Source organism: Mandrillus leucophaeus, unplaced genomic scaffold, assembly GCF_000951045.1.
Source record: "Mandrillus leucophaeus isolate KB7577 unplaced genomic scaffold, Mleu.le_1.0 Scaffold202, whole genome shotgun sequence".
Classification (NCBI taxonomy): Eukaryota; Metazoa; Chordata; class Mammalia; order Primates; family Cercopithecidae; genus Mandrillus; species Mandrillus leucophaeus.
Genome location: NW_012102055.1, coordinates 2,492,530 through 2,505,115, shown reverse-complemented (window position 1 = coordinate 2,505,115; position 12,586 = coordinate 2,492,530). Strand labels below are relative to the sequence as shown.

Genomic DNA, 12,586 nt, shown 5'->3' with positions numbered 1-12,586 from the left:
CCTTGTGATCCACCCGCCTTGGCCTCCAAACAAAGTGCTGGGATTGCAGGTGTGAGCCACCACGCCCGGCCAGGATTTTCATCCTTAAAGCATCCCTGGTGAAGCTTTGATTTCCAGTGCTTGCAAACCCATCTGAAAGTGCCAAGATGTGGTCCCTGGTCTCTGCCCTCTGCGTGGCCCTTGGGTGTTGGTGGCATTTAGATGTTGATCAAGTCATGCCTGGCCCGGGCTCTGCTCTAGAGGTTTGGATATGTATATTCCATCCTGCTCACAGCGTCTACTTTCCTGCATGGACTTTGGATAGAGTTACCTGGAAATGACCAAAGATACACATATGCCATCCCTCCTTCTTTGCAGAGAAGATGAGAAAGCCCTTTGCACTGATCTGCACTCTGAGCCACTGCCATCTGCTCATTGAATGCTCCGCCTCTCTTAGTGGCAGTGAAGAGGCAGAAGGAACCACAGCTGGCTGGACCTGTGTTTGATCTTGGCTTTACCCTTTACTTGGTGGATCTGTTCCTACCTCTCCATTCCTGCCATCACTTAAGGATACCCTACCACGGATGTGCTAGGTGTCTTGCTAATTCACAGACATCTTATTTAATCCTCAAAACAAAGCTATGATGTGGGAACGTATCTGAGTCTCATTTGCCAGACAAGGAAGTGGAGGCTCAGACAGTTTAGTAACATGTCCAAGATCATGTACTTGGCGAGGAGAAGAGCCAGAGCTTGAATCCTTCGTGTTTAGCTCATACCCATGAGTTCAGCCAACTAACCAACAGCTACTTTTCTCTTCTTGATCTATATGGGTCATGATAATCCCCAGCCCGGGTCACTGAGTGGCTTAGATTGAGTTCATATGAAGTGCTCAGATGAATGAGGGTCTCAAAGGTAATGTTGCTATAACAGTCGCCCTCATGTCAGCACACCCCAGCCCTGATCGACAATCTCTCCCTATATTTAAAGTGTGTGCTTGGCTCTAGGAACCTTCCTTTCCCTCCACCCTTCAGCCTGGCACTCTTGGTGTCTGTCTGTGCTGACTCTCCGGATTTGGCCAACCTTCAAGCCCCTTCAACCTCATCAATGCCGTCACCTTGCCAGTTGGGTGGCTGTGTTTTCCTAAGTACAGACCCCTGTGGTTTTCTGTGCCTCTCAGTAGTTCCCTCAGGCATGCAGCAGTGAGGGCCATGTCCCAGGCAGGGGTTGGGCACTCTGGGTGCCCATGGGCCCTCGCAGGAGCAGTGCTGTAGAAGCCCACAAACCCTTATGCAGGGATATGTGGGACAAAGGAAAACGCACACACTCCAGACAGCAGGAGCACAACCAGGAGGACAGGGCTACCCTGAGGTACAAACAGATGCTTCTGCAGAGCATGAAGTATGTCTCAGCACAGCATTTGGGGTAATCCCAGGATGAACTAGTTGCATAACCTTGCCCAAATCACTTTCCCTTCTTGGCCTTAGTTGCTTCATCTATAAAATGGGGAGGAACAGAGTTAGGTTACTAATTTTCCAAACAATGGTCCCTAGGCCTCCCCCATTCTCGGGGATTCACAATGTACACCAGCCTATTTACGGCTCTGAAAAGTCCTGTAAAGCAAGGAAACTGCTGACCTGGCCTAGCCCATTGTCTTTTACCTTTCCTAGACCAGACAGCCTTTCAAGTAACATCAGTTAGCTTCCCTTGAACCAGTGTTCTGTGGAACATGCGTTGGCTAATTTCCAAGATTCTTCTGGTGCTAAAGATCTTTAATTCGACAGCCCCTCTAAGTCTGTGCTAGGGGTCGGGAGGCCTGGTTAGCTGTGGGCCCTCTGGAATTTATGAGTTTCCTTCCCTCTGCTTTCTCAGCCATCACACAAGGACTCCAACACCTGTTCTCATGATCAACTGGGACAATTTTTTAGCTTCCTAACTGCTCTCTCTTCTCTCCAATTTTACATGGAGAATCACCTCTTCCTGCTTTCATCCAATGTGGCTTGGGTGGGGCCAGTCTCCCATTTGGCTCCAGGGATACACACATGACCAGGCCTGGCCAATGAGGTAACACATCCTCCTGGCCACAATGACTGCATCATTGTGAACACATGACCTCAGCTGAGCCAGCCAGAGAGAATCCTGGCACTTTTGCCAGAAAGATTAGGCAAGAAGTGGTGCCCCCTTCTTGCTGGGGTTGCTGAGTGAGTGTTCGTCTCTTCTTTCACTTGTGGGGGATCCTGTCAGAGAGATCCTGGTGATGCAGAACTGGAGATGGTGACAAATAGTTTCTTAACAACATCATTTGAGGGCCTAGATACAGCCAGTCCTGAAGCCATATATGCTCCAATCAATCCTTTGCCTTTTAACTAGTTTGAGTTTAGTTTCTAATCCTAACTGAAAGAGCCCCATTCCACCACGATGAGAACTAAATGTTAAAGAAGGAAGGGGCCTTAAAGCCTGGTAAATAAAGCAAGACATGAGAAGTGCTTGGGAGGTAGAATGGGACAGTTACCCCATGGCATCATGTGGGCACAAGTCCAGATGCCAGGGAAGAAGGGACCGATCATGTAGACCTCAGCAACAATGGGTAACGCTTAACGCGAAGAAGTGATGTCCACTCTAGAAGTGGAATTGGGGCCCTGCAATGTCAAACCTAAGCACAGGTTCAGATAGGATGCGTTCTAATACAGCCTTGCTACTCCACGTGCAGCCTGTGGGCCTGCAGCTCTGACGTCTCTTGGAGTTTGTTGGGAATGCAGAATCTCAGGCTCCACTCCAGACCTACTGAATCTGCATCTTAACCAGACCCCAGATGGCCCATGTGCATGATCAAAGCTGAGAAGTACCACCACAGCATTGTTGAAGTGACTGTGTAGTGTGTCCATAGATCCCTTCCTGCTGATATGAACATGCTGCCAACCCACCAGGAGGTGGACAGTTTCCCCTCCCCTTTTATCTAGGCTCTCACCCTGTGGCTTAGTTAGCCGGGTAGAAGGTGATGAAAATGGTGCTGCCAGTTCTGCGCCTGGTAGCCTCTGCTTCCTCTTTCAGAAGCCAGCTGGGTGCGGTGGCTCACACCTGTAATCCCAGCACTTTGTGAGGCTGAGGCAGAGGCTTGAGGTCAGGAGTTCGAGATCAGCCTGGCCAACATGGTGAAACCCCATCTCTACTAAAAACACAAAAATTAGCTGGGCATTGTGGTGGGCACCTGCAATCCCAGCTACTAGGGAGGCTGAGGCAGGAGAATCGCTTGAACCCAGGAGGCAGAGGTTGCAGTGAGCTAAGATCATGCCACTGCACTCCAACCTGGGCAACAGAGCAAGACACCGTCTCAAAATACAACAAAAAGTCAGCCTACTTGCCCTGAGACCTCCATGCTGTGAGAAAACCCAGACGAACCGCATAGAGATGTTTCCTGGAGGGCCCAAAAGTCCCAGCTGTGTGAGTGAGGCCTTCTTGGGCCACCCCGTCCAGCCCAGCCCCCAGCTGAGTGACCCTCACTGACACAATGTGGAACTGAGTCCTGCTCACATTCCAGACCCAGAGAAGTGGAAGAAATACGAATCTTTGCTGTTCCAGGCCACTATGCTTGTGTTATTTTGTCACACAGCAGAAGTTACTGGGGCTGTGACTGTCTTTCCTCCTCACTGAAGGAGGGGGCTGTCCTGCAGAATGTTCCTGCACTCTGAGAACCATACTGAGCACTTTCTGCCTGTCAGGCACTGTTCCAGGCACAGAGATGGAGTGGAAGAGGGCAGACTGCATCCCTGCTCTGGTGAAACTGGGATTCGTATCCAGTTTCCAGGGAGAGGGCAGTAGACAAGAAAACAGACAAACACGATAACTTCAGAGAGATAAGGAGAAATTTGGAATGGGGCTGAAGACACTGTTAGATAGAATAGGGAAGGTCTTTCTGAAGACACACACTTGATCCAAGGCCCTCCTGTTGAACAGGAGCAAGCCATAAAATGATCAGAGGAAAAAGCGATGCTGGCAGAGAGAACAGCAAATGCAAAAATCAAAAAGTGCAGGAGGTCTGGCAGTGAAGGCAGAGGGAAAGGGAGAGCCAGGAGAGGGGAATGAGATCAGAGATGAAGTCACAAAAGTCAGCAGGGGCCAGAGCAGCAGCGTCTACCACACCAGCCACCAGCCACCCACGGCTCTGTAATCTAAGCTTCCATTTAAACAACAAGTGCAACTCCTCAGCCCCGCTGGCCACATCCCAAGTGCCCAGTGGCCCTGTGTGGCTAGTGGCTATCATATTGGGCAACACAGAGACAGAATATTCCCGTGACGGTTCTGCTGGCTGAGATGGCTATAGAATAACTCAGAAGCAGATCAGAACCAGAGTTCAAGGTCAGACCATGTGCTCTTGGGCTTAGTATTCCATTAAATTTCTGGACGTTCCAGTTTTCCCCAGGGTTAAATGAGGCTTTTGCAGCCTGACAGTGAGTCCAAATTATCCACAGCAAGAAGCCAAGTCCACAGACAGTTGCACATGGGTCCTACCCAAGGAACATCATCAGCAAGGCCTCGTCCATGGAAACTGGCGGCAGAGGTCTGTGTAACTGACTTCTTTGCAACCTCATTTAAGTTGCCAATTGGGGCTCCCTGATGTGAAAAAAGAACAGAGCATGGCTACTATTTCAGGGCACCACGCAGAAGGGAGAGTGCCACAATTAGCCGAAGCTGCTTTCGATTAGCAGATTTTCTCCCTTGGTGTATAACATCTGTCTGTGTATAGACATCGCTCCATCTTGCCCTGTCAGAGTGAGGGGCTGGGCCAGTGAACCAGGCAGGCCTACAGGGAGCTCAGCATCCATCAGGACAATGTCCAGGAGGGGCTGGAAATAGGCACTGTGGAACTTGGCATGTCAGTGGCAGTTTGTCTTAGGAAAAAGCTAAGAAAGGAGTGTGCTTCCTGCTTCCTTGCACAAGCTAGGAGGCGGCAGATGGAGACAGAAGTTTTCCTTGGGGTTGGAAAGACCTGCTTTGTCATGTAGTATTTATGACATCTCCACAAGTACCTGAACCTCTGGGGTGGTTACCTAACCATGCTTATCTGAGAAATGGGGCCGATGACACCCACCTCATGGAGTTGGGGAGGAGTATGTGAAATAATCTCTGGAAACACACTTGACATGCAGTAGGTATTCTGTAAATGGTGACTGAATCATAATCTTGATAGGAAAGAACCAGGTGAACGAGAGAGATGGGCATGGGGGTGTTTGATCAGCACTCAGACCTGGCTCCTCCATTTGTTCAGTCAACACAGGTTAACTCTGCAGATTGGCTCTGGAGCCTTGGAAAACTCCCTCAACCAGTCTAGGTTCCTCTTTCCTACCTGGGGCCCGTAGCTGATCTCTGTGGTTCTTTGCAGTTCTCCTTGCCTAACAGAAAGTTTGCAGCTGCCCTTAAGGCGTGACTCATCTGAGTTCAATCGCAGAGGCTGGGCAAAGTGCTAAGACCCAGAATCCTACAATCTGGGATTTGGAAACGGCCTTTAAAGATCTTTTGGTCCAGCTACCAGGTGATGACAAGAATCCCATTCCCTTCCATGCTGACTGAAGAACCGGGGCCCGCACACTCTTGCTGCCTTGCAAAGCAGCCCATTCTCTTTTCAGAGAGCTCTAATGTTGGGGATGGTCGATAGAGAGTGAATGCGTGCTCCAGGTTAATGGCCCTCTTTAGAAGTGCCACCAGCACAGAACAGTCTTCAGTTTCTGTGTCTGTAGAATGAACCTGAGAACACCTGCTTCACACAGGTCGGAATTAAGAGCGACAACATAGGTGGCGGGTCTGGCATGGGAGGTTCAGCGTTTGCTCCCTTTCTCCTTTCCAAATTAAACCTGCTGCAGGACGCGGACCACAGGTTGCTCTAGCACTGGCCCCTCTACTGTCTTTTTCCCTTTTCCAGTGGGGCCTAACCTGGGCTAAAACGTTCTTAGCATGCTTGGTGAACCATTGGCATCTTAGACTTGTGTGTGAAGCAGAGGTTGGCTTCAGCCCATCACATATAAAACTAAGGAGGAATGGCAAACCCTAAAGGTAAAATATTTCTCTGATCCCCCCACCCCCACCTCCCTTTCTACCTTACAGTCAGGGAGAGCTAGGAGCCTTCTCAAAATCATGGGGTCCCTACAGAAGCCACTCCTTCGTGGGAGAAGGGACTCAGCTGCAGCTGTGTGGACGTGTTGGCACTCACAGATGGTGAATGGACTATGGACAGACTGTGGGAAAACACGAATGGGCCATGGTGGGGAAGGCAGCTGTACCTCCTGGGGCCCAGAACAGGTCCCCACTGTTTGCTGTAGAAGACCTTGGGCCTCAAACCACCCTCGACCAAGTGCAGGTGGCCCATATGGAAAGAGCCAGCATCCTCTTTGAGAGATGGCTTTGGCGTCTGTCCCCATCCCCCCACCTTAGATTTTGCCCGCTTTCCTGGTGTTCTAATCCATCTACTCATTTCCCGTCACCATCCCAAAGCTCTCTTGCTGTCCTGAAACGAAAGGAAGCGATTTGATATACAAGCGGGTCACCGGGAGGTGGAGATTTAAAAACAGCCAAAGCAGGAAGGCCTTTTACAGAAAGGAAGGGCCGTCGTACACATTTTGGATGGGAGGTGGCTGCGTCAGCTACCTCTGCTTATCCCTGCTATGTGGTGTGTCATTTGGCCAATAGCTGTCCCTGACCTCAATTCAGGCTAGAAGTGATGCTCTAGTGAATTTGCCACCTGAAAGCCTGGCCTCTCTGCTCTGTCTATTAAGAACACAGGTGACCTTTGCCCAGGGAGCTGGTGCAGGTGGCAAGCTGAGTCTTAAGGGAGAAGAGAGTACCGCCTCCCACAGATGGTGACACAGCAGGAAGAGGCTGGGAAGGGGTGTGTGCATCAGGGCAGTCAGCTTTCCTAGGAAGAGTTTGGGGCTTACCTGGCGAACCCCCAGCCACCAGTTTGGCCCATCTAAACCTGTGTGAGAATGAGACCCTAAAGTGCTAAGACAGCCAGCTGTTGTCTGTATCTCCTTCCATGCTGCTGGGGGAAGTTCTGAATACTCACCAGGTGCTCCTGACAAGCCAGTGGCAGCCGGCAGTTTGTCTCAGTCCCCTTGGATCTGGAACTGCAGGCCAGAGGTTCAGCTTATGTCCCAGGCCCATGGAGCAATCAGTCCCAAGATCCTGAATGGACTACATTGTGAGGTCACTCCACGGGTCAGGGGTGGGCACAGGAAGGGCTGCTGTGGCTGCTGGCATCAGGGCACAGGGCAGGGCAGGAGTGAGAGCCTCAGGCCTCTCCAGAAGAAATCGGCCTGTCTAGGTGCTGTTCTCAGCTGGGGTTGCTGGGAAGGAGTGAGGGATGTCTGCTGTACAGAAAACGTCAGCCTGGAAGACTGCTGATGAATCCATCCACTGCCACTTCCTGCCACAGTTTCTATTCTCACCCGGCCTGGGTCACTTCAGTGAAACCAAGTCCATCCTTCATACAGTTTTCCCGCACAAAGCAACTTCTGTGGGTACCCCCAGCTCCTTGCACATCTGCTGTGATGGACTTAAAATTCCAGGGCAGCTTTTTCTTCTACTAGTATACCCGTAATTTTCCCCTACTGCTCACCTGGTAGGGACTCAAGGAAAGAGAAGTAACTTAAATATTAACTCAGGAAAACAAGCAGAAATATAAATCCTCCCACCTTCAAGTTAAATTCAACACAGGTGTCCTCTAGGTTATCTTCTATAGCACATATGCCTGGCCTACTTTCCATTGTTGGTAATTGATAACTTGGTACAATGTATATTTACTAAGCCGAAAAAGAAAAGAAAAACTCAAAAAAGGGGGCAAAGTATAAAATGTTTCTGGAGGTTCCATCCCCTTTTGCCACTGGTGCTTGGGATTGGGGGTGGAGGAGTTCTAACCAAGAGCAAACGGCTTTGCTTTGGAAACTGTTGAGTGGCCCTAAATTTTAGAGTCCAAAACAGTGGATCTTAAACTTTAGGTTGCATTAGAATGACCTGGAAGACTTGTTAAAATACAGATTCCTGGGCCCCACTCCCAGAGTTTCTGACTCAGTAGGTCTGGGGGAGAACCCAATAATTCACATTTCTTACACATTCCCACATGACATTGAGGCTGCTTGCTCTGAGACCACACACTTTAAGAACATGTAAGGGTGCTGGTATCTTAGGTTTGATCCTGAAGTAGTATTGCCAACTGATGGCAGTATTCAGGGGTTGCTGGAGAATAAACAGGAGCTGTAGCTTTGGGACCAACGCTGGCTGGTCTCTCTGGGTTCAACCAGCACGCTTTACTGAGGATCTGTTCATTGCCAGAACTGAGCCATGTTTTGGGGAAGCACAACGGACATTGTCAGTGCCCTGCCCATAGCCTCTTGGCCTTACAACTTCACTGTACAAAGGTAGTCTGACTCCCAGCTACCAGCACCTGCAAATCTTTACTTGAGGGCTTTCACCAGCTGCTGGAGTCTACCCTGCCTACAAGCGGGCAGCTGCAAGTTCCAGAAGTTAAAGCCTCCCAGGCTTTAACTTCTCATTCAATGACTATTATGAGTTGGTAGATAAATACCCCAGCTCCCTCCCTGCTCAGGTGGAATAACTTGGAGTCATGTTCTGTACCATGGCCCAGAGGACCCACAGGACCCACCTGTAGGTGCCTATGGTAGGTCATTCTGTTGCTATAAAGAAATATCTGAGGCTGGGTAATTTCCAAAGAAAAGAGGTTTAATTGGCTCACAGTTCTGCAGGCTGTTCAGGAAGCATGGTGCCAGCACCTGCTTTGCTTCCAATGAGGCCTTAAGGAGCTGACAATTAGGTCTGAAGGCAAACAGGGAGCCAGTGTATCACATGGCAAGAGTGGGAACAAGGCATGGGAGGTACCACACACTTTTCAATTTTAAAAAAAAATTTTTTTTTGAGGCAGAGTCTCACTCTTGTTGCCCAGGCTGGAATGTAATGGCACGATCTTGGCTCACTGCAACCTCCGCCTCCCAGGTTCAAGCAATTCTCTTGCCTCAACCTCCAAAGTAGCTGGGATTACAGGCACCCACCACCACTCCCAGCTAATTTTTTTGTATTTTTAGTAGAGATGGAGTTTCACCTTTGGCCAGGCTGGTCTCAAACTCCTGACCTCAGGTGATCCGCCCATCCCGGCCTCCCAAAGTGTTGGGATTACAGGCATGAGCCACCGCTGCCAGCCAGGTACCACACACTTTTAAACAACCAGATCTCACAATAACTCACTATCATGATGACAGCACCAAGACATTCATGAGGGATCTGCCCCCAGGACCCAAACACCACCCACCAGGCCCCACCTCCAACATTGCGATCACATTTCAATGTGAGATTTGGAGGGGACAAATATTCAAACCATATCAGTGCCCACAGTGGCAGCTGGCTTGCTAACATACCCCACATTGCTGCCCATATCCCCTGCCTCACCTCCCCACTCCCCTTCCTGTGTTTCCTGGGATCAACTTGCAAATAAACTACTTCCACTCAAATCCTTGTTTCAGGGTCTGCTTCAGCGGGAACCCAAACTAAGACTTTATAAATAAGAAATGGTTTCTGTTCTTTATAAGTTCACATTTAGATGGAGAAAGTATATAAACTGGCTTGGCACAATTCAGAATGTCTGGGAACTGGTGAGTGTCAGGTCTCAGGGCAGATGGAGGTGTTCTGCTGGTTGGCCTTTGGAGTATCATCAAGAATGTCTTGAGAAAATACATGAACTGATATGCTCAGGGGGAGGCCTGGCAACCTGGCCCAAAGGCCTTTTCTTCCGTACAGGGAGTCCTGAATGCCCTACCTCCCAGGGGACTGATTTGCTACACAAACTCCACGTGCTTTCCACCTCCCTGGACAATTCCCCCTGGAATAACAATATTGAGGTGGAGCTAGCACCATATTAAATATGGCTCTTGTTCATGCTTTTCGGGGAGTTTCGGGTGCTTAGAGAAGGCCTGCTTGGGATATCTGCTGGCCTGTTAGGATTAATATGCTTTCCTAGGTGCTCTGCTCAATACCATACTATGCCCAGCCTCACACCTGCACTATGGTAGGATTAATCCAACTCTGCCATTGCTTTTGCAGTGGGCGTTAGTTTCTACCCTAACTCCTTCCACATTCTCCTCCCCATCATCATCATCATCATCATCATCATCATCATCATCATCACCATCAGATCTCTTAGAGATCCTGCTAACACACATACAATCCCAATGAAAACACCATATGGGGAGAAAGCACTCTTCAAGTCCAGTTCCCATTCTTCCAGTCAGACATGGCATGTACTGAAATTCTGGAATTGCCGCTGAAAAGATCCAGTCACTGCTTGGCTGGTCATTCACACAAATCATTCTTGGGCAACATGGCACCCAGCGTTCTTTTCCTCCACATTTCAACTTGGCTAGAGGAAGAATGAAGCCTACTGTACCAGAGCATGGCATCAATAACAATATCGATATTTTCAGTAATACCCAGGACTCAAAAAATTGCCTCAAACAGTCTTTAGCTCTGCCTCTAGACAAAGAATTACAACCATAAAAACACTTACCTCTGAAAAAATGTTCAACATTATTAGCAATAAGGGAAATGCAAATTAAAACCTCTACATGCTCACCAGAATGGCTAATATTAAAAAGAGCAACAATACTAAGTGTTGACAAAGATGTGGGGCAACTGGAACTCTCATATAATGTAATATAATATAACCACTTTGGAAAATTGTCTGGTAGTTTCTTATAAAATTAAACATAAAGAACTACCTCATGACCAAGGATTCTACTCCTGTGTAATTACCCAAGACAAATGAAAACACGTCTACAAGCTGGGTGTGGTGACTCATGCCTGTAATCTTGGTACTTTGGGAGGCCAAGGCAGGATGAGGCAGGAAGATTGTTTGAGTCCAGGAGTTCAAGACCAACCTGGACAACAGAGTGAGACCCTGCCTCTACAGAAAAATTTTTAAAACTTATCCAGGCCTGGTGGCATGAACCTCTATTTCTACTTGGGAGTCTAAGAGAGGAGAATCACTTGAGCCTGGGAGGTCAAGGCTACAGAGAGCTGTGATGGCATGACTGCACTCCAGCCTGGGCAACAAAGCAAGACCCTGTCTCAAAAAAAAAAAAAAAAAAAAAAAAAAAAAGAAAGAAAGAAAGAAAGAAAGAAAGAGAAAAAAAGAAAGAAGCCTCTGCAAACGATAAAGCACTACAATGTTAGATGTAATGTTTCACACAATACATTAATAAATCCAGGCCTTGCCTTTGTTTCTGACCTCTTAACCCCTTGCTCATGAGTACTAGTTCCTCACCAGCTTCCACTTAGTTCCTAAGATTTTCTAATACACTCCTGCCTCAGGGCCTTTGCACATGCTGATCCCTGCACCTAGAAGACCTCTGCTCCCGCATCTTCGACAGTTGGTTCCCTTGGGTGATTCAGATTTCAGCTCCAGTGTCTCTTGGGGCTTTACCTAATCATTCCAAAATAACCTCCTCCCACTCTGTCCCATCACTCTGTTTTATGAGTACTTGAAATTGTCTTGGTTTTGTGCTGACTGTCCACCTCCCATCCCGCACCTCCTTGTGGAGAGGCTTTGCGTCTGTTTTGTTCACTGCTGTATGTCCAGCCCCTGGAGCACAGTAGGTGCTCAAAAATCATTTACTGAATGAACGAACAAGTACTTATTGACAATTGGGCCACACGTTGTATGTATTCAGTTCAATCTGCCAATTCATTGGAACAAGGCGAGACTGTGAGGCAAACGCTGCTTGTTCCCACCCCAGTGGCTGAAGGAATCCGTCCAAGACGTGCCCGTCGGCCACAGATCTGAACGCTTGCCACTGCCCATCAGGCTCCAAGTCAGCCACCATGGTGTGAAGATGGAGGAATAAGGAGGGCATTGTGCTGCCTGCAGAGACACGTTCCGAAAACAATTCGGGAGAGCACCTCCTCCGACTGGACACACCTCTCCCGGCCAGGTGATTTGTCCTTGCCTCCTTTCTTTGTCTCTTCCCCACTGTGGGCAAGGAAGTCAAACCAATCTGCCTTACCTTTGTTCCTCGCAGCGTTCAGCGCAGGGTTGCTTTAAAGTTCTGGTGCTGCATAAACCCTGCCAATGCCACAGTGGAATTTTCTAGCCCATGCCAAAGACGGAGCTCATTAATTTTCGTGCCTGAAAGAAAGAAAACACTTCTTTAGAAATTGGCGTGTTTAGCGCTCTGCTGAAGGAGGGTGAAGCCTCCCTGCAAGGAAGATTAATCTAGGTTTGTAGGTAGGTCATTCAGGGAAACACCAGCACACTGCAAAAGACGTTGTCCAAGCCAATGGCTGCCCGCTGCCTGTGGGTGACTTGAGCAAAGGTAGGAAAGTACCCACTCCTCTCAAAAGTGTCCATCCAGTACATTTCCAGAAAGTTCTTCTGCCCTGCCTCTTCCCCTCTCTTCTGAAATGTCTATGGTTCCTGGAGAGATCACACATGGGTGCCAGTTTTTCAAAGTGGAAATCAGGCTGGGCCAGTTCCCCAGGGCCTGGACCTGATGCTACCACAAAGATAAGCCAGAGTCTCTTTGTGCAGTATTAAGTAATTTAAAACTTTTTTATA

General features: G+C 48.7%; 1 protein-coding gene across 5 annotated transcripts in view; it reads right to left on the bottom strand.

The window, feature by feature from the left end:
- Positions 1-12,068, bottom strand: part of BANF2 (barrier to autointegration factor 2) — a 41,644-nt gene extending 29,576 nt beyond the window's left edge. For 2 of the 5 annotated variants that reach the window (XM_011979481.1, XM_011979482.1), the window contains exon 1: positions 7,034-7,138. The gene's annotated coding sequence lies outside the window, so the exon portion shown is untranslated. Of the gene's footprint in view, positions 1-7,029; positions 7,145-12,035 lie in introns of those variants that run through there. The other 3 variants (XM_011979484.1, XM_011979480.1, XM_011979483.1) reach the window with 3 other exon arrangements.
- Between the last annotated feature and the right edge of the window lie 518 nt (positions 12,069-12,586).